This window comes from Neolamprologus multifasciatus, chromosome 6, assembly GCF_963576455.1.
Source record: "Neolamprologus multifasciatus chromosome 6, fNeoMul1.2, whole genome shotgun sequence".
In the NCBI taxonomy this organism is placed as follows: domain Eukaryota; kingdom Metazoa; phylum Chordata; class Actinopteri; order Cichliformes; family Cichlidae; genus Neolamprologus; species Neolamprologus multifasciatus.
In genome coordinates, this window is record NC_140444.1 from 13973228 (window position 1) to 13998362 (window position 25135).

At 39.6% G+C, this 25135-nt stretch overlaps 1 protein-coding gene and 1 long non-coding RNA gene across 4 annotated transcripts in view; both read right to left on the bottom strand.

Annotated features, from left to right (window-relative positions):
• Positions 1–25135, bottom strand: part of prkcaa (protein kinase C, alpha, a) — a 136888-nt gene that overhangs the window by 89090 nt on the left and 22663 nt on the right. The gene's annotated exons all lie outside the window — the stretch shown is intronic.
• Positions 799–19801, bottom strand: LOC146516618 (uncharacterized). Its single transcript, XR_014874371.1, has 2 exons — positions 10738–19801; positions 799–10670 (listed from the first exon to the last, which is right to left on the bottom strand). It is a non-coding gene; the product is annotated as an uncharacterized LOC146516618 (long non-coding RNA).

A 25135-nucleotide genomic window follows, 5' to 3' on the forward strand; every position in this document is an offset into this window, starting at 1 on the left:
GTTTTTAAGTGCAGACTTTAAGCTTCATTTCAAGGGGTTTCAATGACTTACAGCCACTTTTATACATAATCTTGCATTGACAGAGACTTATAATACAAGAAATCAACATCAGTTTAAATATGATGATTGCTTGACTGCAAATGACTTCAGTCAAGAAGAGATCATCACCCTTGTGATGCTCCGCAAGGTCTTCACTAAAGCTGCTGCTTATTTCAGCAGCAACTTTCAGTTTTGTCTCCAGCGACTGCCATCAGAAACTCTCATGTTCGTTTTGCCATTTGCTTTGGGTCTGCATCCATTTGCACTGCAAAGCGTTGCCCAATTAGTTTTGCAGTACTTGGCTGAATCTGAGCAGAGAGTACATTTCAGAATTCATCCTTCAACTTCTATCGGCAGTTGAATAATCAATAAACACTAGTGACCTGGTTCCACTGGGAGCCATACATCCCCATGCCATTACCATAATTGACAGAAGATGTGGTATGCTTCAGATCAAAGCTGTTTCTCTCCTTCTCCATTACTTCTCTCTTTCCATTATTCTGGCAAAAGGCAATCTTGGTTTTGTATTCCCAAAGGCTTGTTTTCCCGGAGCTATGCAGGCTCTTTCAGATGTTTTATCGGGGCTTCTTGTTCTTTAATGTAACCAGTGGTTTGCACCTTACTGTAAACCCTCTGTATTTACAATCAAGAAGTCCTTTCCTGATTGTAGACTTTGACAATGATATGCCTACCTCCTTGGGAATGTTCGGATCTTGGTTCTCCCGTACATGTAATTGTTTGTTTGTTTTTCCAGCCTAATGATCGTCTCCTTCATTTGCATTGACATCTCTTTAGACATCTATATTGAGAGTTCCAATAAAAAGATGTGAAATGCAAGTTTAACACTTGCAATCAACTCCAAATATTTTATCTACCTAGTTCGTCAGGAAATAAGAAGGAAACAGGCCTCATCATGAAATGCAAATGCTTGTCAGTTGATTGTTCAATTAACTTTGAGCCTCCAAAAATTGGGACTATACAACAATCGCTGTAATTCTCGAACAGTCAATACAATGGACTTGAAATTAAACCCAAGAAAATAATAGTACCACTAAGACTTGCTAAACTGTTTCTGTGCTTTATGCACAAACAGAATTTCAACTTGTCTGCTTGTAAGATAGAAAACCTTCTGACATTCTGGATTGTCACTGTCTGTCATCATAGCCGTCATTACATTTCATATGGTATTTTCTTTGTCGATATTTGGAATGTGGGTGGCGGACACCCAAACCAAACAGTGTCACAGAGACTGCTTGTGTCAATACCAAGAGTTTTGTTTGGAGTTTTGCCTAGATACCAGGTAAAACTGGTTTTAATTAAAGTAATATGGTCACAAATCACTTTCTCTACTGCATTTTTTCTATATACACTGTACTAAACAATAAAGAAAGTTATGCTGAAAACATGATGGTATTCACATGTGCTTTAATGATGGCAAATCAATACAGCTGCCCGCACACAGATATATCACACTACCACAACTTGACACCTTCTGACCCCTCTTGTCTCCTAGGAGCTATCAGTCAGTACGGTCAATAGCCAACATGAAACCATGACCCATAACTCACACCACAGCCAACCCACAAATCAGACAGGTCAGTGATTTAGGACCTCCATAATTCATCCTGAGGTAAATAGCTGATAGGACAAAGTCCCTTAAGTTCACCCTACGAACACTAAATGTTGACAGAATGTTACAGCAACTACTCCTTAACCCAGTCTTGTGTTTTGTTCTTCCAGTAACACTAGACTTTCTTTAAAGGTTGTAGTTTGTTTGTTCTTTTAGCAGCCAGCATTCACCAAACGGCAAATTTTGTTTGGTCTGTTCATTCAAAATAAGTGCTGATCCTGTTGCTGAGCATATTTAACCCATAACGTAGTATATTTATGTTGAAAGACATTATGTTGTAGTTATCAAGTCCCCCACCTAAATGACCATATCATCTCAAATGAGGGCAGCTGGTGGCAAAAACACAAATTCATCTAAAAAACGTTTGAAAAATTCTTTTAAATAGGGTCTAAATTCCTACAGCGACATTTTTAAAGTTTGAATTTCGGTTGTGGTTTACTCCTGTTCTCCTTTGTTGTTTGGTTTAGGCACCAAAACTACTGGTTTAGAATTAACATGAGATTATGGCTCGAGTTAAAAAGGTACTCTTTCAAAAACACTGAACGGATTAGACCAGAGCAATGAGTTCCTCTGCATCAGCACTGCATATTTTGCATGCATTTCATCATTTCACTTCTTCTTCTTCTTCTTCTTGTGTTTAATTATGACTCTTGCAATAAAGAAAATGCAAAACATATGTGCTAGTAGCTTTCGTCCGCTTTATTTTAGCACTCCAGTGATGCATCATTTTCAGATTCCTACATCAGTAAACTTGTTTAAGTTAAATTGTTTGGATCAAACTGGTCAATTTTTTTACTCGTGGCAAAGAAAGCTGTTGTCTGCAACATACAAACCAAATGCTTTTTTCTGAGATTTCTATAATGGGTCTTGCATGTCGACATGAAGGGAAGGAAAAAGGCGATGGTGTAAATTTGAGCAACAGAGGTGGCAGGCGATTAGTTTAGCAGAAACAAGGCAAAGGAGCAAAGGAGAAAAAAAGAAACGAGGCAAAGATTAAGAACATCGAAACTCAGTATCATCTGGTGTTCTCATTAGAGCGGAGCTGCTTCTGATCAGTTTTCCCAGCGGCATTTCTCTGAAGCAACACTTAAGAGATTTATCACATACATCATCTCTGATTGCCACTGCTGCAGCTTGTTTCCATTAGGGCACCAAGATAGTTACTTGATAGTTACTAAAGTAACTAAAAGGTCTCCTGGGGATGGATTAGCATTATGTAAGTGGGTCAGTAAGTAGAGGGGATAAATGATGCAAAGTCTTTATAACAGGGTGGTCGAAACTGGCAACTACTTTATAGGTTTATATATACCACTGCAATTAGCAAAACTGCTAGATATTTAGATCAAAACATCAACCTCTAGGAGGGGCAATTTAATATTAGGCAATTAAGGATCAAACAGTTGGTCACGTGAAGGTTTGCCACGTGAGACTTTTCCAAATCCGGCACGATGTAAGATCTCATGGACTGAACCAAAAAAGCAGCTCAGTTGTGAAGATTTAATGACATTTGTTAGAGTTTTGTCTTCCTCTGACCTAAAAGTTTCCTCACTCTCTGGAAAGGATTGTTCATTCTCTAAGTGTAATAGAGTTTTTTAAATCACTACTTTTTTCCCAAAAGAGAACATAGCTGAGATACGCTCCTACTCCGACACTGGAAAATCAATTTATTCCAAATCGTTCTCAGGTCACAAGTTCATAGTAGCAATTTCCTGAAGTTTTCGTGAATGCAGGCAGGAAATAAGACGGAGGCAACGATTAAATTCACTGGGTTTTGGCTATGTGGATGCGATTTAATTCCAAGGCACCTCGCAAAAACAAAGTAACCCGGAGCTTTTAGATCTAATTATCACGAGGCCATGCCGCCCACCGGTGGCCTTGACAAAGGCCTCTCTTCCTAGACTGGGAAGCATTTATTATTTCTATTCTTTTACATTTTTTTCCCATTTGGAATAGCAGAACTACTTTCATTGAACAATAACTCATTTATTTATCATTAAAAAGGAACAATTTACACCTGAAAAAGACAAACAGTATAGATCAAATTGAGTTGGATTGAGATTTTATTCACTGTGTGATGTAATTATACACGCCTTTCCTCTCAGTTTGACAATTGAGTGTCTGACAAAAACACTGAGCAATATGCCTCCATAATGTTGCCCCTCGAGAATAGAGAGGTCTCACAGGGAGCAATAGGCATTATGTAACGGGTAAGGAAGTACAGCTGACAAATATCGTCTCTGGTTCATCCAGAGTAATGAAACACCAAGGAAATAAATTAATCCAAACTGGCAGGAACTTATATATTTTCACCTAAAAATACAGTGTTTCTGCCAGCAATATTTTATTCTAGTGAGCGTGGAACAGAATAAACCGTGTTACCACATGGATAGGTGTGATAGCGGAAATCTAGGATTGCATTATTTGCTACAAATAGAAACAAAAAAAAGAAGTACTGTGCTTATAGATATTTGTTTTCAATGAGTCTAGTACCTAGTAGAAGACTCATCCTAACACGGCACAACAACTAAAGGATAGCACGGTATCACTATACTTCAAAACTAATACATCTATGTAATAGAGTCCCAGCAGAAAACTGGGTCATCCTTTCAAAGTCACAATTTTATGTTCAAAAAGGACCTCGGAGTTACTTTAAAAAGGCTGTTGTGACATACACCCATGTCTAACCCTAACCATAACCATAACCCTAAAATGAAATGAAATTGTGTTGATACTAAAGATAAAATAATACCCTAAATAACTGGGGGTTCGTTTTGGGGTGGGGGTGTCCGCTTTTGTACATTTTGACCTTCATTTCAAAGTTTCCTGACCACAGTAATTAAGTAGTAATAATAATAATAATAATAATAATAATACATTTTATTTAAAAATAGCGCCTTTCAAAGCACCCAAGGACACTGTACAACAGATAAAAACACAAAAACTGGAAATATACACAATAATAAGAATAACAGATAAAAGTTAAGAGCATACAGAGGTTTAAACATAAGCAATTTTAAACAGATGAGTTTTGAGGGTGGACTTAAAAAGAGGGAATGAACTAATATTTCTGAGGTCAGGGGGTAAGGAATTCCAAAGTCGAGGGGCAGAGCAACTAAAAGCCCCGCCCCCCATTGTAATCAGACGAGCGGAAGGAAGAGAGAGAGAAAGAGAAGATGAAGATCTGAGGCACCGGGATGGGAAGTTCATCTGTACTAAATCGGAGAGGTATGGTGGAGAGAGAGAATGAATAGCCTTAAATGTATAAAGGATTATTTTAAAATGAATGCAAAATTTAACCGAGAGCCAGTGTAGCTGCTTCAGGATTGAGGAGATGTGGTGGGTAGAGGAAGTCCTAGTAATAATACGGGCAGCAGAATTCTGGACACGTTGGAGCGTGTTAATGGATTTTTGTGTAAGGCCAAATAATAGTGAGTTACAGTAATCAATTCGAGAGATGACAAGATTATGGACGAGAATGGCAGTGGCATGAGGAGTGAGGAAAGGGCGGAGGCGATTGATATTACGGAGTTGAAAATATGCTGCATGTGTAACATTATTGGTATGTGAATTAAAAGATAATGTGCTATCAAGAATGACACCCAAGCTTTTCACAGAGGGAGAGATAGGGACCAGCGAATTATTGATAGTGAGAGAGAAATGATTAATTCTGGATAGCAATCGTTTAGTGCCGACCAGGAGAGGTTCTGATTTATTGCTGTTGAGTTTAAGGAAGTTGGAGGAGAACCAGGAATTGAGTTCAGCTAAGCAGAGGGTGAGGGAGGGTGGAGGAAGAGTAGAATCGGGTTTGGTAGAGAGGTAAAGCTGGGTGTCATCGGCATAGCAGTGGAACTGAATGTTATATTTACGAAAAATATGTCAGAGTGGAAGAAGGTAAATGATGAATAGGAGGGGCCCGAGGACAGATCCCTGGGGCACCCCAGTAGATAGAGGAGAAGGCTGAGAAGTGAAGGATTTTAATTGAATGAACTGAGTGCGGTCAGACAGGTATGATTTGAACCAGGCTAATGGAGTATGAAAGAGACCAATAGAAGCTAATCTGCTAAGGAGAATAGGATGAGAGATGGTGTCAAAGGCTGCACTCAGATCAAGAAGAATAAGGATGGAGAGGAGACCAGAATCAGTTGCCATAAGAAGATCATAGTCACACATTGATATGAATAAACTCTGCCTGAAGTATTGGCAGTCGAAACAGCTACTGACTGTGGATGATAAAGTGATGTTAAACGTCAACAACACTTAAGTGGCTGCTTCATCATCAACACTATCACTATCATCCTAACTGTAAGCTGTCTGCATTACAATTGGCAGCATTGTGCATCACTGTCATACGAGACATAGCAGATCCATCAGAGGAGAATGGATCGCTTCTCATGTGAAGTAACAACATGAAAGAAAATATAAAATATTAACACAGACTGAGTGATTTACCCCTGATTTGACTTGGACCCCAATCGTTCTACCTGTTAAAGAGAGCTACTGTAGATTAGTGACACTGATTAAAATCCCTTTCTAATTCTCTCTAATGTCATCCACTGAACACCAGGAAACAGTAGTTACCTGATAAATCAATAAACCTTGTACTGCATTGTACAGCAAAGTAAATTGCATTGAATGTGAATTTATGGCAGCATCAGTGAATACTCGCATCTTACTCGGTTTTGACCTTTGAGTTCTAATTGAATACCTTACTGGCTGGCTGTCAGTGAAATACAGGTAAATTATTAAGTTCTCACAGACAGGTTTCTACATTTTCTTACAGTTTCATGTAAATATTGCAAAATAACTACAAATAGGACCGAAAACAAAAAGTAGCACACTATTAAAGATCCACCAATTGTAAAATTCTAGGTCGATAGAAGTGCAACATGCCTGTAAACCAAAAATGATTCAGCTCATAGTAAATTTACTTCCACGTTGTGATCTGTTTTAAAGTCTTTTAGCTCATCATCATGCAGTTTTGCACATCTAGCCAATGTAAAATTGATGCGACAGGTAAATATCTTAAATAACTTACAACAGCAAATGCTGTCTTACACAGTCGACACGGACGATATCCATGGATGCCAGGATATCAGCGCATCTCTTTACACGACAGCTAAAACTTTTGTGCCTGTGTGGGTTTTCTTTGTGTGCTCCAGCTCTTTTCACACAGCGCGAAGACATGCTTGTTAAGTCCACCAGTGATTTTAAATTAGCTGTAGGTGTGAATGAGAGTGTACAAGCTTATCCGTCTCTGCCTGTTAGCCTGACAGAGTGGCAGCCTGTCCAGGATGTGCACCACTTCTTACCCAATAAAAGGCAGGATAGGCTCCACTTCCAAAAAACAGTGAGTCTGATAAGTGGGCAAGAAAAATGATGACTAGAAGAATCAGACTAGTTAGTTCAATAGTTACTATCTACAAGGTAAGTTAAACGCATGGTGGTTTAGCAGATTTTACTTCAGCTCCCAATAAATCCACATATTACTGCATACTATTTTACTACTAGTTCAGACAGCCTTGCCCTGACCAGCAGCAACAGCAGTGGAATATGGCTTAATTATCCTTTTCTTAAGAAAAGCTTTTTAAGTAATAGCTTTTGAAAATACTCAATTCTTAAGCAAAGAGTAGGAGGTTGTATTGTACAAGCCATTTACAAAAGCTTATTACAAAACCCTCTTCTGATTGCATCTAATGCTGTCCTTCACACACAGGTCTCCACTCATTCAAAAGCTCCAGTAAATGTTGCTGTGAAAAGCAATCAATACCTAAATTGGGCAGATACGTGTTTGATCACATTTATCAAACAGATGGGAAATGCCACTCAAGGATGTAAATAAAAGAAGTCAAATAAAACTGTAGTTTGTTCTCGTTACACAGCTGCTGTAACGAGCTGCTGTTTGTTTCCTTGTAATCACAAAGCATTACAAGGAAAGAAAATTCATGCGAACACATTGATCATTAAACCTAGTGCACTACTTGGCAGTCGCACATGTGTTAACAACACGCTTAAGTTTAAAGCTTCCCTGTGATATTTACACTTCACGCACAGTTGATAAAGGCCAATATTGTGGTTATATAGTTTAAATGTAAACAGGGTACTACCCTAATGATCATCAGTGTTGTTTCAAGGATGATTTTAAAACTGACTGTTTCATGCAGAAAGCCCAGTAACTGAGACATTAGTTGTGTATGATTACATAAATGCATTAATTATGGAACAGAGGGAGGGGAAAGAAATGTATTACTATTATACAATCATTAGGTACGACCATAATTCCAAAAAAGGTGGGATAAGCTATGAAATATAAATAAAAGCAGAATGCAATTATTTGCTAATTTCATAAATGCATATTTATTAACTGAAACTCAGTATTAGATGTCAATGATCTTCAGGCACTGAATCACTGCATGGGCTCAGGAACATCTTCAGAACAGAGATCACTGTCAGCGAACACAGTTATCCATTCCGGCCACATATGCAGGTAAAGCTCTATCATGCAATTAAGAAGCTATATGTGAGCATGAGGCCAGTATCTGCCATTGAAAGTGGACTGTGGCAAAGTGGAAACTGATCTGTGGTCAGAAAAATAGCCATTTTTAATTCATCTTGGAAAATATGGACATTGAATCCTTCAGACTAAACATGAGAGCGATCTTCCAGCTTATTATCAGAACACGGTCCAATCAAATGTTCTGTATAATAGGACATCGACTATGTAAAGCAATCTGGCTATTCACATTCACAATGCCCAAACCAACTCAATCTATTCAGGTTTGGCTTAAGTACAGTACAGTACAGTACAGGAATTCCTATTACTCTTTGTGATCAATATATATCTGTACGTCTGTGTGTGTTTGTGTATATAAGACATACTTAGGATTCTTCTCAAATTGCTACTGTTCTCTGCTAACTGGCCTTTGATAAATGCCTGACTGACTCCTTTGAGGTAAAGAAAGTCTTTTCACACATGGCTAGTTCGTTTTGAAGAGCAATGCTTTGTGTTTAAGAAAAAGATCACTCAGTACTGATAATGGTGTGCAAGGAAGAATAACATCCATCCATTCGCTTCCGCTTATCCTTTTCAGGGTCGCGGGGGGCGCTGGAGCCTATCCCAGCTGTCACAGGGCGAGAGGCGGGGTACACCCTGGACAGGTCGCCAGTCTGTCGCAGGGCCAACACACAGTGACAGACAACCATTCGCACTCACATTCACAGCTAGTGGCAATTTGGATTATCCAATTAACCTATCCCCACAAGCTGCATGTCTTTGGACGGTGGGAGGAAGCCGGAGTACCCGGAGGGAACCCACGCAAACATGGGGAGAACATGCAAACTCCACACAGAAAGATTCGAGCCTAATGGTGGAATGGAACTCAGGACCTTCTTGCTGTGCGGCAACAGTGCTAACCACCGTGCCACTGAAGAATAACAAAAAAAAAAATTATCTTGAACAGCAAGGTAGTGTGAAAATATGCACAATTTGCAAGTGTGTAGTTATATTTAAATGTATATGTAAGAGAACTGGTTGCTGTTCTATTTTCTCTGAGGCACAATTAAAACTTTGGAAAAAGTTCAGCATGCACTTTGCTGGCCTTGAAAATCAGGACTGAACCAGTGAGCCGGACAACTAAAAGTGCTGCCCATAACAGCGGTTAACACAAATCCAGAAGCATCCTACTGAGGAATAAAAATAAAGTTCAGGGCTGCAAACTGTTTGCTTCTTGCTTCTTCTTTAATGGACAATTGACAATTTCACCGATTCTGAAGTGCATTTTACTCCTTTTATCAGGGACCAAAGATTGAAAACAGTGGTCGTTTGGAGTGTGACCCCCACCCACAACCACACACACACACATAAACACACACAAACACTCTTTCTAGAACTGTCACTATAGAAAAAACAATTCATTCAGTTTAACCCATAATAAAATCAAAGGGAGAACCTCTTCATGCAGAGCCCAGTTCCTGTGTGGCTCAAATGGCTCACATAGGCTCAAAGCAGATCAAGAGATGCCAATTTAAACACAAATTCCTGCAGTTCAGAGTAGGATCAGCCTAGCTCTCCTCCCAGTAGAATCAGAGAGCTGGGCCCTGCTTCCTGCTCCAAGCCCTGAGCTAACACGAACATAGACACAGCTGGATTTATTTAGACACTTTTTCCACTGCACTGCCAAGCATATGAAGCATTTTGTTTGTACCATCTGATATTTGGAAGACGTTGATTCTACACTCCAACAATTATCCTCAACCGTAAGAGGTGCATTATGTAAGGTTATAACATCCATATTCCTTAACGGTTAACCAGCTGGAAAAATATACTTTTATTAATATTGTAAGAGACTACACACACCTCAAAAGTATCTTGTTACATAGTCCATACTGTGGAGATATCATTTGGAAGTAGAACATGACACATATTTACAGTTTATAATCACATTCCATCCAGTTATTCTTACTTGGATCTCACACGGATGTTTGTTGTGGTTCCCACAGGAATCCCACAGGGTTTGGGGTGATTTACAGCTCCCCTACAGCTTATAGCTCAGACGTTAGCATCTCACAAACTCTACATTGAGGCTCAAACTGCCAAGCACTTGTAGCCAATTAAAATGACAAAGAAAAATTCTGAGATGTGTACAAAGTTTATGTTTTCTCTAATGCAGAAAAATACCTTAGTTGTTTGACACTTAGTTGTTCATTATGCTGGAATTTCTGGGTCCTTAATAACCAAATCAAAATGCTGGTGGGTAAATACTTCAAATCAGACCATGCATCCTGTTGACAGTGAGTGATTTCACATGAAGTCTTGCCCTGGCTGAGATTTGGGTAGGCTCTTAATGGGATGTTGATAGGGTTAATCCAAAGAATGGCCTTTAAACTCTCTGCAGGGCAAAGAAAACAAAACCCTGGCAGGCAATAGCTGACACCGCTAGTTGCAGTAAGCAAGCGTGTTTTATTAATAAAAACAACACGTTTGTTGTCATTTTTCAAGACATGGCTTTGAGGGGTGAAAAGGTTTCACAAAGGACGCAGGATTTCCTTAAGAACTTGTATTTGGCTGAAACGACAGCCTAAGCTTCAAAATGCCTAACGTCAACAAAGCCCTTTCAGTTGCTCAAAATTTCTCCTTATACATCACAAAACTTTAGAGAACATTTTTAACAAGGACCCACGGATGGCATATTTTCATCCTGACTTAGATTAGCATTAAACCAACGCAAATACCATTTTTAACTACTTTTAACCCCCTGGTTTTCTAATGCATTCTTGTGCAGAACCTGACACTGAAGAGCAAAATATTTTTTTCTAACCATCCGCTCTGCATTCTCCTCGCTATCCAGCCTCAAACATGTCTGAAATGAGATCCAAGAAGAAGCTTTGGTTAACTCTACAAATGTCAATGAGATGAAGGAACAAGAAAAACATCTGTGAAAACAAAGTCAATTCATCTTTTTAGGATTCTATTGACATGCATCTTTAGTCTTTATGATAAAGGAATAAATTTTTATCCGCATCAATAGTTCACTGCTGCGCACTGACATTTAAACCTCCATAATGGACGACAACTCAGCAGAGTGACACACAGGGACACTTCTGCATCTATAAGACATGGCTGTCACTACACAATGAAATGTTTAAACTGTTGAAGTGTAATTGTACCCCACAGACAAAAATCAGGGCATGAATACAAAAATTGGTGGTGAAAGAAAAAAAAACAAAGTTGCAAAGAGCAAGCAGAACATTTTAATAAAGATTAATCTGTCATTTTAAAGGGCTTTCATTATGACTTTCCTTCTTGGTTTCATATGCATAATGTTAGATAAGGATTCATGTGTAAGAATGGTCTATTCCTGATCACTGCAATAAATTCCTGCAGCTGCACTCCTGTTTTATTCATATCTATCATACTGTATGCATTTACATTATTTATAGTGCATTTCAGTATGACTTCTAAACTACACTGCACTCCCTTTTCCAACACCCTTAGGAAAGTACTCAGGGTAATAATGCTGGAATCTGTTCTTAATGTCTTTATTTTGTTCTCAGCCGACAATATTAATTTAGAATCATATTCCTCTTTGGTACCATGTTCACTTTTGGTGCCGAGTTATTATTAACAGTGTGCTGGGGTGGGAGATATATAAGCAACAGGACTTCCTATTCATCTGCCCATCTAATTAGTCAGCTTGTGTGTGTGTGTTTTGTGCAATTATAGCCAAGAAGCAGTTGGAAAAGTGCAGTAATGCAAATGCCACACAGAGTAAGACAGAAATGAATATAATGCCTTGTGATGTGGATCTGCAAAATGGCTAAACTCATACATACAAAACTCCTCTAGCCACTGTCTTGAGGTTTAAATCCAACCTGCAATTGTGAGGTCAGACTGTAAGAAGTCAATGGCAGACGGTCTAAAAGCACCTAATCAACTCTCACAGATCCCTAATTACACGTGGCAGGAAGAGGTTCAAATTAGGGGGGGGAACTCTTTTAAAACAGCCGCACAAAAAAAGGCTAGATGAGCTAATTGAGCTTTTGTGCACAAGAACAAGTACTACAGGATTCAAAGAAGAAAAAAGCAACAGTAGCATCTGAGCTAAATGCTTTGCCTGCACTGAAAATAACAGGGATTTTTTTTTTTTTTTTAGTATGTGCCTACAAGAATATAAAAAATACAGTGAGTTGTTGTTTCTCAGGAAAGGAAAAATTTATGAGCTGGCAAATCCTTGAAGAAAATTACAAAATTAAAGTGACTCTTTGTTATTTCATGGAAATGCCACAACTCTGGCATGAGAATTAGTTATCCAGCAGAACACAGCGTGATTGCAAACAACTCACCGCCAACAAACTGGGCCCCTCACTGTTGCAGGCTTTTCAACAGCATGAATGGAGTAACTGCTATGACTTTTAACTACAACATACCTAAATGATGGACGTGCTTGTGAAAAATATGCCCAATGTATTTCCCTGAGTACTAGAGGAAACTAACTCCCCACGATTGATTTAATGGCAAAAATTTGAGCAACACAGATGAACCTCGAGATGGGAAGTTAGGAGGAAGCATCGACGTGTCTGCCATTACTCGGATCTTCACAGGCAGCGCTGTCGATGCTTCACACGGTGTGGATCTTTTCCAGCTGAATTACGGCACCAGATGGAGCCAAATACATCGATCTCTGATAATATCCCTGCAGCTCCGGGTACTGCTCTAAGATATAAATTTTACAAAGTGACAGATCAGGCTAATAAATGGAAAACACTATGACACTATTTCGGAGAAATAGGTTTTTTTTTTAGTCTCAGCATTCTGGGACTTCATTACTTACAACACCTGAAGAGTGCATGACAGCGCTTCATTTGTCACAGATAAAGCCAGAACACAAACTAACTCGCAGGTGTGCCTATGAGTTTAGACTTTATAATGATACACTGTCTAAACTAAGCTGTAGGTAGACACGTGAATAATTCTCATTTCATGAGAGTTGCTATGAAGAGCATGCAGACTTGTGCTTGTGTGTGTGTTTGTGTGCAGTCTGCCTGTATGCACACAGTTAGTAATTTGCCCACCATGTGTAACCCCCACTACCTTGAAAGATGATGCATTCCCACTCGCGGGAATGATGAGCCAGCCTAACAGTTAACTGCTCTACACTGTAGTCTAGACTAATGCACTGTACAAAGCCTCATATTAGTCATGAGAAGAGTATAAATTTTATTCTAGTGGTCTTTGTCTTTTTTAACTTCTAATACTATTGTGTGTTTGTTTTAGCCAAACTAAACCAGAACCAAATATAACAGCACAGACCCAAAGACGCAGGCCGAATACATGAACGAACACGCGTACAATAACACCCGTCTACACAAAAGGCTCATCCACTGTTGCACAATGGTTTAAAACTCTCCATCCTTCCAGGAGTCTAGCATTGCAGAGGCTATAAATAATCATAGGAGATTATTGGGTGTGGTGGCAGACAGCCTGATTCATCTCACAACCTTTATCAAGCCGGTTGACTGCTTCAGGCTGGGATGGGAGGGGGGATTTTTCAACTTTTTCAAACACAAATTGAAAACGGATAAAGAGACTTCTACTGCAATAAAACAGAACGAAGGCTCAAAAGTTTATTTAAAAAGTAAATATGTAGCTTTTTTAGTTCAAGTTTTTTTCTGGATGTGAGGTGGAAGGTCCCATTGGGGGTGCTAGGCTTCCTGAGCTTGGGGGTAACAGCGAGGGATGTACCGATTTTCTTGAAGGTGTGATCTGCTAATACTGATTCTTGCCGATTTTCTGTCAAAGAACTACAAATACTTTTCTTAAATAAAGGATATTGTTTTAATAATAAAGTAATTATAAACTTAACATTAAGTTACAGAATCTTCTCTCAGGTAAACAGCTCTCTATTTTCTTTTCGTTCTTTGTTTCGATAATTTACTGTAACTCCTCTGGTCTTTTCATTGCTCATACCGAGGCTCATACCAAAGCTGCTGCCTTGTGGCTAGGTCTGAGCTCTGGACAGCTTTAGCTTCTTTAAAATGCCGATGTTCAGTTTGGTGAAAGCGATCTGATCATGTTTATTGTTAAATTATTATTATTGTTTATTGTTATTATTTCTTTTATTGTTATTGTTAAATGCTGCGTGAATGCATGACACGGGCCGGCTTGCGAGACTGACCGGCTGCTCACCAGTCAGAGCGAGCACACTTGGAAACTAGCCAAGAAAACTGCAGTCCAAGAAGAATGATTAGGAGATATCGAGGAAGAGCAAAACAAAACATTTTCAAAATAAAATGCTTACATATAGACCCTCATAAATAAATGTTAGTGCTCCAAATATGATTGATTATGTATCTGCCGAAGGCCTAGCCTTTGACTGCCTTTCTTTGCTGCCTGTCACAGTGGTCACACAATTTTAAACAGAACTCATAAATGTGGTTAAAGAGTGGGGGACGGTGGTCCAACCAAGAAGCATCAAAGCAGAAATCATACCACTTTTGGGCAGGTACGGTCAGAGTCAAGCTGCAGACTCACTGTCCAGGCAGCTAAATGCACAATTAGCCATTGCTGAATTCTCTTAAAGCCATTATTAGGACCAAATACTGTATGGACATTGCAGCACAGCACACTATGAACAACGGGGAATGTTGCCCCATAAAAATACTAGTCTTTATAAATAAATGCTTATTTATAAAATGCCATAAATGCTTTTGTACATGATTTATTGTCATCTGTAGTGTTTGAAAACTTTTCCTGTGGAAATCTTCCAGATTTTTACTGTATGAATATTATAAGAAAGCACAATGTAACTTTCTAGTGACAACATATGATGACTCTAACATTTTTGCAATATCAGTGATATTGCAAAATATCAGCGATATTAGTTTGAATCTTCACTGTCATGTCAGGTCAGGAAGACAGAAACATTAACAGGTGGTTGTACTAAACAATTTACTCGAACTGTAAATCACTCGAGTAATTTAAGCTCACGTTTCACTGAGCACACAGACACAAAGCAGATTATCTAAACTCAGCCAAATTAATAAAGTGTAAGAGAAGAACCGTCCTCCTCGTTTATTATAAGCCACTTCAAATGGTGCGAGCATGGAAGGAAAGATCAGAGCAGGGGGATGGACTCATAACCTGAAACTGGCAGGGTGAGCGCAGAATAAAAGCAGTATGAATGCAAGTTAGGTAAGAGTAGCTAAACGGACTCCTTGACCTCTAACAGAAAAGGCTGGCTGAGATGAAGGCAGAATTGTAAAGTATACGGGAAGGATCCGAAGGAATCGTTAAAAAGAGAAACGATGGGACACGATGTGGTGCGGTGCAAAAAGTAAAAACTGTAGAACAGAAGAAAATAATGGCTGGGCATGACTGATGAGAATTATGATAAAAGTTTAATGACCCCTGCAGTTAAATGGGGTAATGAAAAAGAGCCCAAAAAGGAGAACTTAATTACAAAGGCCTGTGTCAGCCTTTGGTCCTCCACTTCAGACTGTATTTCCTGTACTGTTCCTTCAGCTCCCTCAGCTGCGGTCAGCTGGCCAGAGAAACAGCTCATTGTGGTTTCTACAGCATGCACACAAACAGGACATTACTCTCCGCAGCCATCCACTGAGTGGGTCTATGTGGGTGGGTGTGTGTGAATATGCGGGGAGGTGTGCACCACAGAGCTGGAAGTGCTCCAAGATATCACTACAGCTTTACTGCCACTTACATAACTGGGCCTTCTTTTCTTTTTCTTATTCCCTAATTTCTTCTTGTTCACTCAAAATGATGTTTTTTTTCACGTTTTCTTGCTTTCACAGTCTCCACCTCAGTTCTCCCACTCTGACAGTACATTTAGCTCCAGCATCTCTGCATACTTGTTAACACGAGGACTGAGCAACGCCTGTTGCGAGGGCTTCATACTTCACTGTCACAGCAGCATGCAACAAATGCCAAGGCAGCAAGAGCTGACAGTTACTCTGTGGTTTTGAGAAATTGCATTAGCCCACATAGGCAAAGAGAGCACGGCTATGGAGAGACTGCCTCACAGTGTGCTGCTGAAATCAACCACATCCTTTGACAATGTTGCAAACACAAGGTAGAGTAAGGAAAGCAGGTCTACTGATGCAAATAACAAGGTCATGTGATTGTGGTGCCTTTAAATGCAAACAGCTTTGGACTAATGTTGACTTAGTGCCGTCGCAGTCCTGGAAAAGGATGTGTAATTTGTTTTTCTTTGAGAAGACTCAAAGACATGTACTTATCAGCTAAATTCATTTGCAATTTATAAGCAGATCTAATATATCGCAAGATGTAGCACATTCGCTTTGGCAGTTTTATCCGATATCAATTTTCGCCGAGATCACTGAAGCTAAGAAGTGAAGGCTGGCAGATGGAAAGGGGGTAAAAAATGTGAACTTGGTAACTTTTACTTCCCAACAGATTGCATTAAGGTCTGCCAACTTGGGCACATTTGAGACACGTCGCTTCAGAGCAGATGATGGATGGGCTGCAGAATTTGATCCCTGCGCGCGTGAGATTGTGTGCGTCTTCCCTGTGTCTATCTATGGCAGCCTGTAACTTCCTGTGTCAGAAAATAAAAAAACAATAATGGGAGAGCAGGAATTAGGAAATTGGTGTCAAGGAAACGCTAAGTGATTGCGTGTCAGGAAATGGGCGTGTCCCGGTTCCATCTTCACAACAGCCAGCTGCCAAACACCATAATGCCTGGATAAGTAGTTGACATTAAAGGCAGATTAATCACGTGATAAAGCCGCGCGGTGAGTGACGTGGGACGCCAATGGAGCTCACTGAGGCTTGTTTGGAATTAGGTGGTTTTGAATGTGTTTACATTTTTGCACTGCACATGTATCCCATTTAACATTTTGGAATTGGAAATAGAAGAGCTTTAGTGACATTTGGAGACTGTTGGAAAAAGCGTAGCAAGCACCTTTAACATTACCTGAGGCACTTAGGTAATGTTAAAGGTAATGTTTCTAAGCTTGTTTTGTTGTGCTAGAAAATTTTCTTGTTCAAAAGTGAAGTTTTTTGTTTGTTTTTTATTGACTGGGTGATTTTCTAATTACGCACTCAAAATAGTCTTTTTCAAGCTCCAGATTCTGAAAATTGTGTAGCGACTCAGCAAGCCATTAGAAGATAATTCCCTGCACTTAAAGCACATACTGTATAAAAAGAAATCTGTTAGCATGGCACAGAGCACATCAGAATGGAGTGAAAGGAGTTCACGAAAGGAACAAATCATACATTCGCTGTCAACTGCAAACACTTGGTGAAGCTTCGCGCACACACACTTGTTTTGCATTGATTCACGTGCACACAAAACAAAAGCAGACAACGTTCACAGTCTGTGAAGTGACTGCGCTGCTTCTCGCTGATTCATGCCCATGTGTGAAAAAAGGACTGGCCTTTATTATTTTTATGGAAAATATGACATGAGCTACAAGGCATGTAAACAATCTGTGCCACAATGGCCACTTCGAGCGATCGCAAGTTCACACCCCATGCGCACCATATCCATTCGCACACACGCGCGGCACTCTCGCTTTCTCACTGTCTACCACGCAGACACGCGCGTGCACAGTCGGTACTGCTGATTGTGTCACCCTTTAACCACCACTGACAAAGGAAGCGTGCGGTGGCTGGTGCTAAATGGTGTGACGAGCGGAGGGGGGAGGGGGCAGGCAGGGAAGGCGGGGTGAAGGAGAAAGATGAGGGTGATGATATTCTAAAATTAGCAGGCTGTGCGAAAGTGACAGATGACCTCATGCTGGTTGTCACCTTACTTTGCCACAGAAATCAGGTCATCTGTCAAACCCCTCTATCCTCTCCTCCCCTATCCTCCCGCTTCCATCGTTTTCGCCTGTATCTTTCTTCTCCTCGTGTTTCATCTCCTGCCGAAAAATATCCAAATTACTTTCTCTTTTGGATTTCGCACTGGCCAACGGATTTGGCTGAAAAAATGAAACTGTCCAGCCAGCATTTTCATTAATATGGAGATCCAAGGGAGAAATATAAATAAATAGTAATCATAACTTTTTAGTTGAACACTGTATGTTTATTAAGCTGTTTGGCCTTAAAAAGTTTTTCTCTCGTATAAGCACCAAACCAAGTTTTTCTTCTCTCCACACTACAGTCACTATTAACAACCTGTTCAACCCCCACACAACTACACAACCCTCTAACTATACCCTCCCACCCCCTCCACACACACACACACAAACACCCCCAACACACACAAACTGCACATCATTATCACCCCACCGCCTTTCTGAGCAAAGTTAATTTCTAATAGGAGAGGCGCCATAAAAGTGGTACACAATGCAGCAGGTATTTTCTAAGACCAAGACGCCTGGGGAGAGGCCAGAGCTCTGCTAAGACAATGCTGCTGCCTTACTGTGCTACCAATTCACTGCTCCGTCCTGCATTATGTGTCACTCATCCATGTCCCTTGAGGCTGTAAAGGTTCAACCTTCATGCTAAAGTGCTGGAATAAAAGCAGCAGTAGGAGCACAAAAGCAGGTGGACAAAAAGTAGAGACGGCGGGCTATAAGTTTGATTGTGATGTCAGCAGTAATTACGTAGGGGATACTACATCAAACACCCGCCTGAACTGAAATCAATCAATTTGCGAAGGAGTGAGCCGCGTTCACCTATAGCTTTTGTTAATTTCAGAAGAAATGATGCAGAAAGTCATAGCTGGCAGGTTTGGTAGCATTTCATGAAGTCCACCTTGCCATTAAGTGGTTCTTATTTAACTGTTTATGCACTGATTCACTTCATCCTATAAACAGATATCGACATATAAATATGTAGAATCTGTAGGGTTTTGTTTGATTTAAACAAAATCAGTGAAAAAACAATGGATGCTGAACTGAACAGGAAGTCTTGAACCTGAATCTATAATCCCCTACATGGATGTCCCAGCTAAACTGGAAGTCCAAAATATTGGCTGTTGCCCTGAGAGGCTAAGTCGGCAGAGTAGCTGACAGGTTCCAGTGGATTTACTGGAAACCAACCAACAACTGAACCTAATCAAGCTCATCCCTCCCTCAAACCTCTGGAATGTTTTCTTAAAAATGCCTGAGCTTTAGTAAAACCATTGCAGCAGCTCAGTGGACATGTTGAACTAATATATTTTGTATTAGAGGTGGACACCAAACATAAAAAAGGAGAAATCTATTTGACACACTGGATGAATTATACATCGTGAGGGCACAAGAGCTATATAAGATCTACTGGTATGCAATGAGGATTTGCCAACTTCACTCATTGTTTAATCTTTGGTCATACTGTAGCAAGCAGCAGCATTTCTTACTCTTTATCTTGTTAGCTATTTTATTGGCCTCAGTGAGATGTTTCCATGCTCCTGCTGCATGCTAAACACCAGCTGAGTTCATTTTCTGGCTCCGTGTCCTCCTTCCTTATCACTGTTTTTCTTTATTCAGCTCTTAAATTGTTTTATTGCACGATTTTAGAGTTACAGTTTAAACAGAAGGAAAACCTCTTTATCAGAGACATTTCGTCAGAGTTTAAATTAATACACGTCCAACACCCACATCACAAAGCAAAAAATATTTATCTTTGGGCATTTCATCTCCCCTTTTTATACACAACAAATCTATAGGGTGGGCCATTTATATGGATACACCGTAATAAAATGGGAATGGTTGGTGATATTAAAGTCCTGTTTGTGGCACATTAGTATATGTGAGGGGGCAAACTCCTCAAGATGGGTGGTGACCATGGTGGTCATTTAGAAGTTGGCCATCTTGGATACAACTTTTGTTTTTTCAATAGGAAGAGGGCCATGTGACACATGAAACTTATTGGTAATGTCACAAGAAAAACAATGGTGTGCTTGGTTTCAACGTAACTTTATTCTTTCATGAGTTATTTACAAGTTTCTGACCACTTATAAAATGTGTTCAGTGTGCTGCCCATTGTGTTGGATTGTCAATGCAACCCTCTTCTCCCACTCTTCACACACTGATAGCAACACCGCAGGAGAAATGCCAGCACAGGCATCCAGTATCCATAGTTTCAGGTGCTGCACATCTCGTATCTTCACACCATAGACAATTGCCTTCCGATGACCCCAAAGATAAAAGTCTAAGGAGGTCAGATCGGGAGACCTTGGGGGCCATTCAACTGGCCCATGACGACCATCCACTTTCCAGGAATCTGTTCACCTAGGAATGCTCGGACCTGGCACCCATAATGTGGTGGTGCACCATCTTGCTGGAAAAACTCAGGGAACGTGCCAGCTTCAGTGCATAAAGAGGGAAACACATCATCATGTAGCAATTTCAAATATCCAGTGGCCTTGAGGTTTCCATTGATAAAGAATGGACCCACTATCGTTGTACCCCATATACCACACCAAACCATCACTTTTGTTGTTCCAACAGTCTTGGAGGGATCCATCCAATGTGGGTTAGTGTCAGAATAAAGTTACGTTGAAACCAAGCACACCATTATTTTTCTTGTGACATTACCAATAAGTTTGATGTGTCACATGGCCCTCCTCCTATTGAAAAAACAAAAGTTGTATCCAAGATGGCCGACTTCTAAATGGCCACCATGGTCACCACCCATCTTGAGGAGTTTGCCCCCTCACATATACTAATGTGCCACAAACAGGACTTTAATATCACCAACCATTCCCATGTTATTACGGTGTCTCCACATAAATGGCCCGCCCTGTATAGGTGAAGAATGGAGAGAGATTAAGTATTTATATCTTTACTAGCAGTAATCCATTTAAATCATAAATAGCTTTCACATCAGCAGAAAGCTGCTGTCAGCTTGCTTACTGCTACAGCTGTGACACTCAAAGCATTTCCCTAAGCCCCACCCACTGCCAGGCACTCGTGTTTTTTACGGTGCTTGTGCAGGAAGAAGGACAATAGCCACTCTTGATCAATGTAAATACAGTTCCTCTGATACTAAATGAAAAGTAGAATTTGTCTTAGCTTTTCGTCTTTCTTCATCACAGTGGCTAAAAAAAATGTATGATTAAAACATTTGTGAATTAGACAAATCATATGTGACAAAGTCTTGAGCTACTTGTCATTTTTTAAAAAGTGGTCTTTAGCTGTAGTTCTCCAGGCTTTTTGAAGGGCTTTCAAAGTATGTCTTTGGACATTGGCTGCTTTTTCACTCATTTTTAATCTAGTCACAACAGTTTCTCCTTTTTTTCAAGAGACGACGCAGTGTTGTGTCTACACAAAGAACTACTTTTACATTCCCATTTCTTTAGTTGAATCTAAGAAGACTGCCAAAGATAACACAGTCTGAAAGATTTAAAATAAAACAAATGCATTCCCATAGAGCTAGAGGCCCAAGGCTTGGCATGTCTCAGCATAGTGGGTAACATGTCCTTGCAATTGCACAGTAAAACAGCACATTACGGTATTATATGGTGCTTATATGACAAGTGTGCAATGTGTATTAAATTTCATCAGCAAAGTAAAGACAGAACTGCTTGACTTTCCCAGTGAGCGGGTATTTTCTATGTGCTTAAACCGTTAACACATGTAAGCCTATGACTGTTATTTAAACCAGCCTTCAAGCTGACTTGCAAACAGTTCCAAGTTTATGTCATCTCTGGTCACCGTTGTGATTAGATTAAAACACTTATGTTCTCCAGTTAATCATTAACCATGATTATCATCAACATTTACGATGCTACTCGTAATCACAAAGTACAGCTGGAAATGCTGAGGAATCACCACAGCTGTTCCAGTTTCATTCTGAGGGGAATATCAGAGTCAAATTTAATCACTTCATGCAAACATTTACATAAGAGCATATATCTATCAATCTCATGTTGGGACTAAAAGCTTAGTCCTAAAGACAGAAAAAGCCACTGTATGGAAAGATGAATCATTCAGTAAAGCATTACTATTGGTATCTCTGTTTAACTAGCAGCACTGAAAACCATTCAAATATATGAAATGTGAAGTCTTAGTAATAACCTGCAACATCTTATTATCAGTGGCTCTGTCATGTAATGTTTCCTTGATCAAACCTTAAAACAGGTCAGTGCTGGCATTTCTTCTGCAAATTATTTGTCCTGCATTCTTTTTCATAGGAAAAATCAAATGCCTTAAAGGAAGACACATTCATGCTTGGCAGAAACATCAACTGCTCAGCAACATAAACAGAAGAGAAGATGAGCAATTATCAAAAGCTGTGAAGGAACCACTGTTGCTATCTTTCAGGAGAATCTTAAATATGATGCATTTTCATTTCTGTGTAGATGCCCGTGATATTTAAGCATTTCCTTATCTAAACCTTCAAAAGACACAAAAACGGTGTATCTTTGGGAGACTAAAAAGAGTTTTATTTCATTTAAATAAAAATTTAAAAAAAACAGAAGGTGGCAGAAGGTGAGACAAATAGCAACAGTAGGTGTGTAACGCAATAGCCAGGATGTTTTATCTTAAAGTTTAGTCAGACAGTCTGCTGTGTGAAACATTTTTATGGTTTGACAAGATACTTTAATGGCCCTGGTCTGTCAATATCATTCAGTCATAGACTGTACTGGAAAACTACCTTATATAAAATAATTAACCATGAAAACTGTATGTGTGTGTGATGTAACCTAGAAAAGAGCTGAACTGTACAATAGGCCTCAGTCAGACTGGCTTAGAGACCAGTCAAAAAAAAAACCCTTCTAACCTCTAGTCACTAAGAAGATATGTGTATTCCCTGACCGACTGGTAAACAAAGAACATTCACCTTAAAAGTAAAAGTTGTGCCTTATTGTTGTAACCAAGATATTTCAAAAGCCACAACTTTTATTTTGAAAGCTCACTACAGCTTGATAAATAGGGTATGAGTGTTTGTAGACAAGTTGACAACTTCCATGCAAACAACTGCTGCAATCTTCTGAAGACCAAAGCAATTCAAAGGAGGGTTTGGATCTGTCCGCGAACAGTTTCACACTACCAACTTCCTCCAACCTCCAGCACTCCCAGAATACACACTTTACTTGTTTCTAGGAAATGCGGGGTAATTAGCAATCGATTTCATGATGACTGGTAGCAACCTTCAGTAACCACTTGCTTGGTAGGACAATACATATTTTTCCTTTACAACTGGGAAAAATGGTCACTGACTGCAATCTAGGCCTGTATGACTATGGGCTTAAATATGGGCCAAGTGTTAGTCCGACAACGAAAAAAAGCAATTTAAGTGTTAGTGAATATGAAGTAAGAGACCTTTTAATTCTAGAATGAAAAGTTATCAGCTGAGTTAGTGTTCATGCCAGTTACATGATGTCATGCCTCTCCAAAAAACTTCATATGTGTCTTCCTGACATATCCTTCCTCTCCAACAAGATATTCGCTGATGTCACAACAATACTGCACTCCATCATCTCTAATCCTTAGCAATGCGGATTAAACACAGGGATTATACAGTCATATAGACAGTAAACAACAAAGACGACAAGATGCCTGTATGCCTGGAAAAAAAGGCACTCGCACACACACACAAACACACATTCGATTGTTTCTAACCACAGTTTTGACAGGAACACCTCTCATAAGTGAATAAACAGCTCCAGAACCTTTTCCCCCCCCTCACACTGTAGATCCACTATGACTCATTCCTAAAGGCCAACTACCAAATGCTGACTCATGGTGTGGACAACAACAAGCATTTTAATGTCACTTTATGGGTCCATTTGCTTTTCAGAGAGACAGACAAATGCTCTGATTTAACATCTTTTAATGGGCACACGATGTGACAGCAGCAACCCATTTACATTGAAACAAACAGACATAATGGGAAAGTGATGAAATAAAGCTAATTCTATTTTTTAAAATTCAAATCAACTTTATTTGCATAGCAACAAATTATATTATCTCTAGAGCACTACAGTAAGATCAAGCCTTTATATTAGTGTGGAGAGAAGCTTAAAGACTAGGGCTGTTCGATATAACGATATATATCGAATGACGATATAAAAACGTCTATCGTTTCATTTTACGCTATCGTTTGTTTCGTGGTGTCGCAAAATAAGCTGTTTACGCCAATATTTTTTCATCATTTTGATGGTCACTGTAGTGGCTATATTAATTTCTTATTAATTTCTTTCTTTCTTATATTTAATATAACCACACTACGGATGGACAAGCGCCTGTTTTTATGCGTTGTCGTTAGCAACAACGACTGTAACACCATCGCGTGTCCACTTGTTTATGTTCCACATAAACCTTTCACAATAAAGCTCAAGATCCTGTTGAGACTTTTCAAAATAAACTGAATCACGTGAAAGAGCAGATTATTTACGGATGAGAAGTAAAAAAGAGCCGCCAGGTGCTAAAAAATAAACCTTGGACTCAAATGTTAGAACAGGCTTTTCCCCGCAGCACGCCGTGTAATAAATACTCACAGAGAAAACGGCGGCCGTTACAACTTATGTCTAAAAATGTATCGTTTCATGCATCTGTTAAAACACTGGACTCCAGCTACATGACGCCCAGCTGGAAACACTTCCCGCAAGTGGAGCTGCCTGAGATTCATAGAATTTACAGAAAATGTTACATTTTTGTGATTTATATTGTTATCGGGACGATAGAATTCTTATATTGGGATATGAGATTTTGGTCATATCGCACAGCCCTTCTAAAGACTCTACTGTAATACAGCGAAAACCCCAACAAGCAGACAAGCCCCTGTGAGCAAGTGCTTGGCGACAGTAGGAAGGAAAAACTCCCTTTTAACAGGAAGAAACCTCAGACAGGCTCAGCAATGGCTTAGAACCAGGCTCAGTGTGTGTTGATCATCAGTATGAAGACACACTGTAAACTTGTGTAAGATAAATGCTTTCAATCAAAGGGTCACTGTTGATTACTATTTCAGCTACATCGCCTATACCAATCATTGTTATATCAACCTTTCCTTAAACAGATATTTTCTTGTGTGTCAAGTAACTCCAAATAATCAGAATC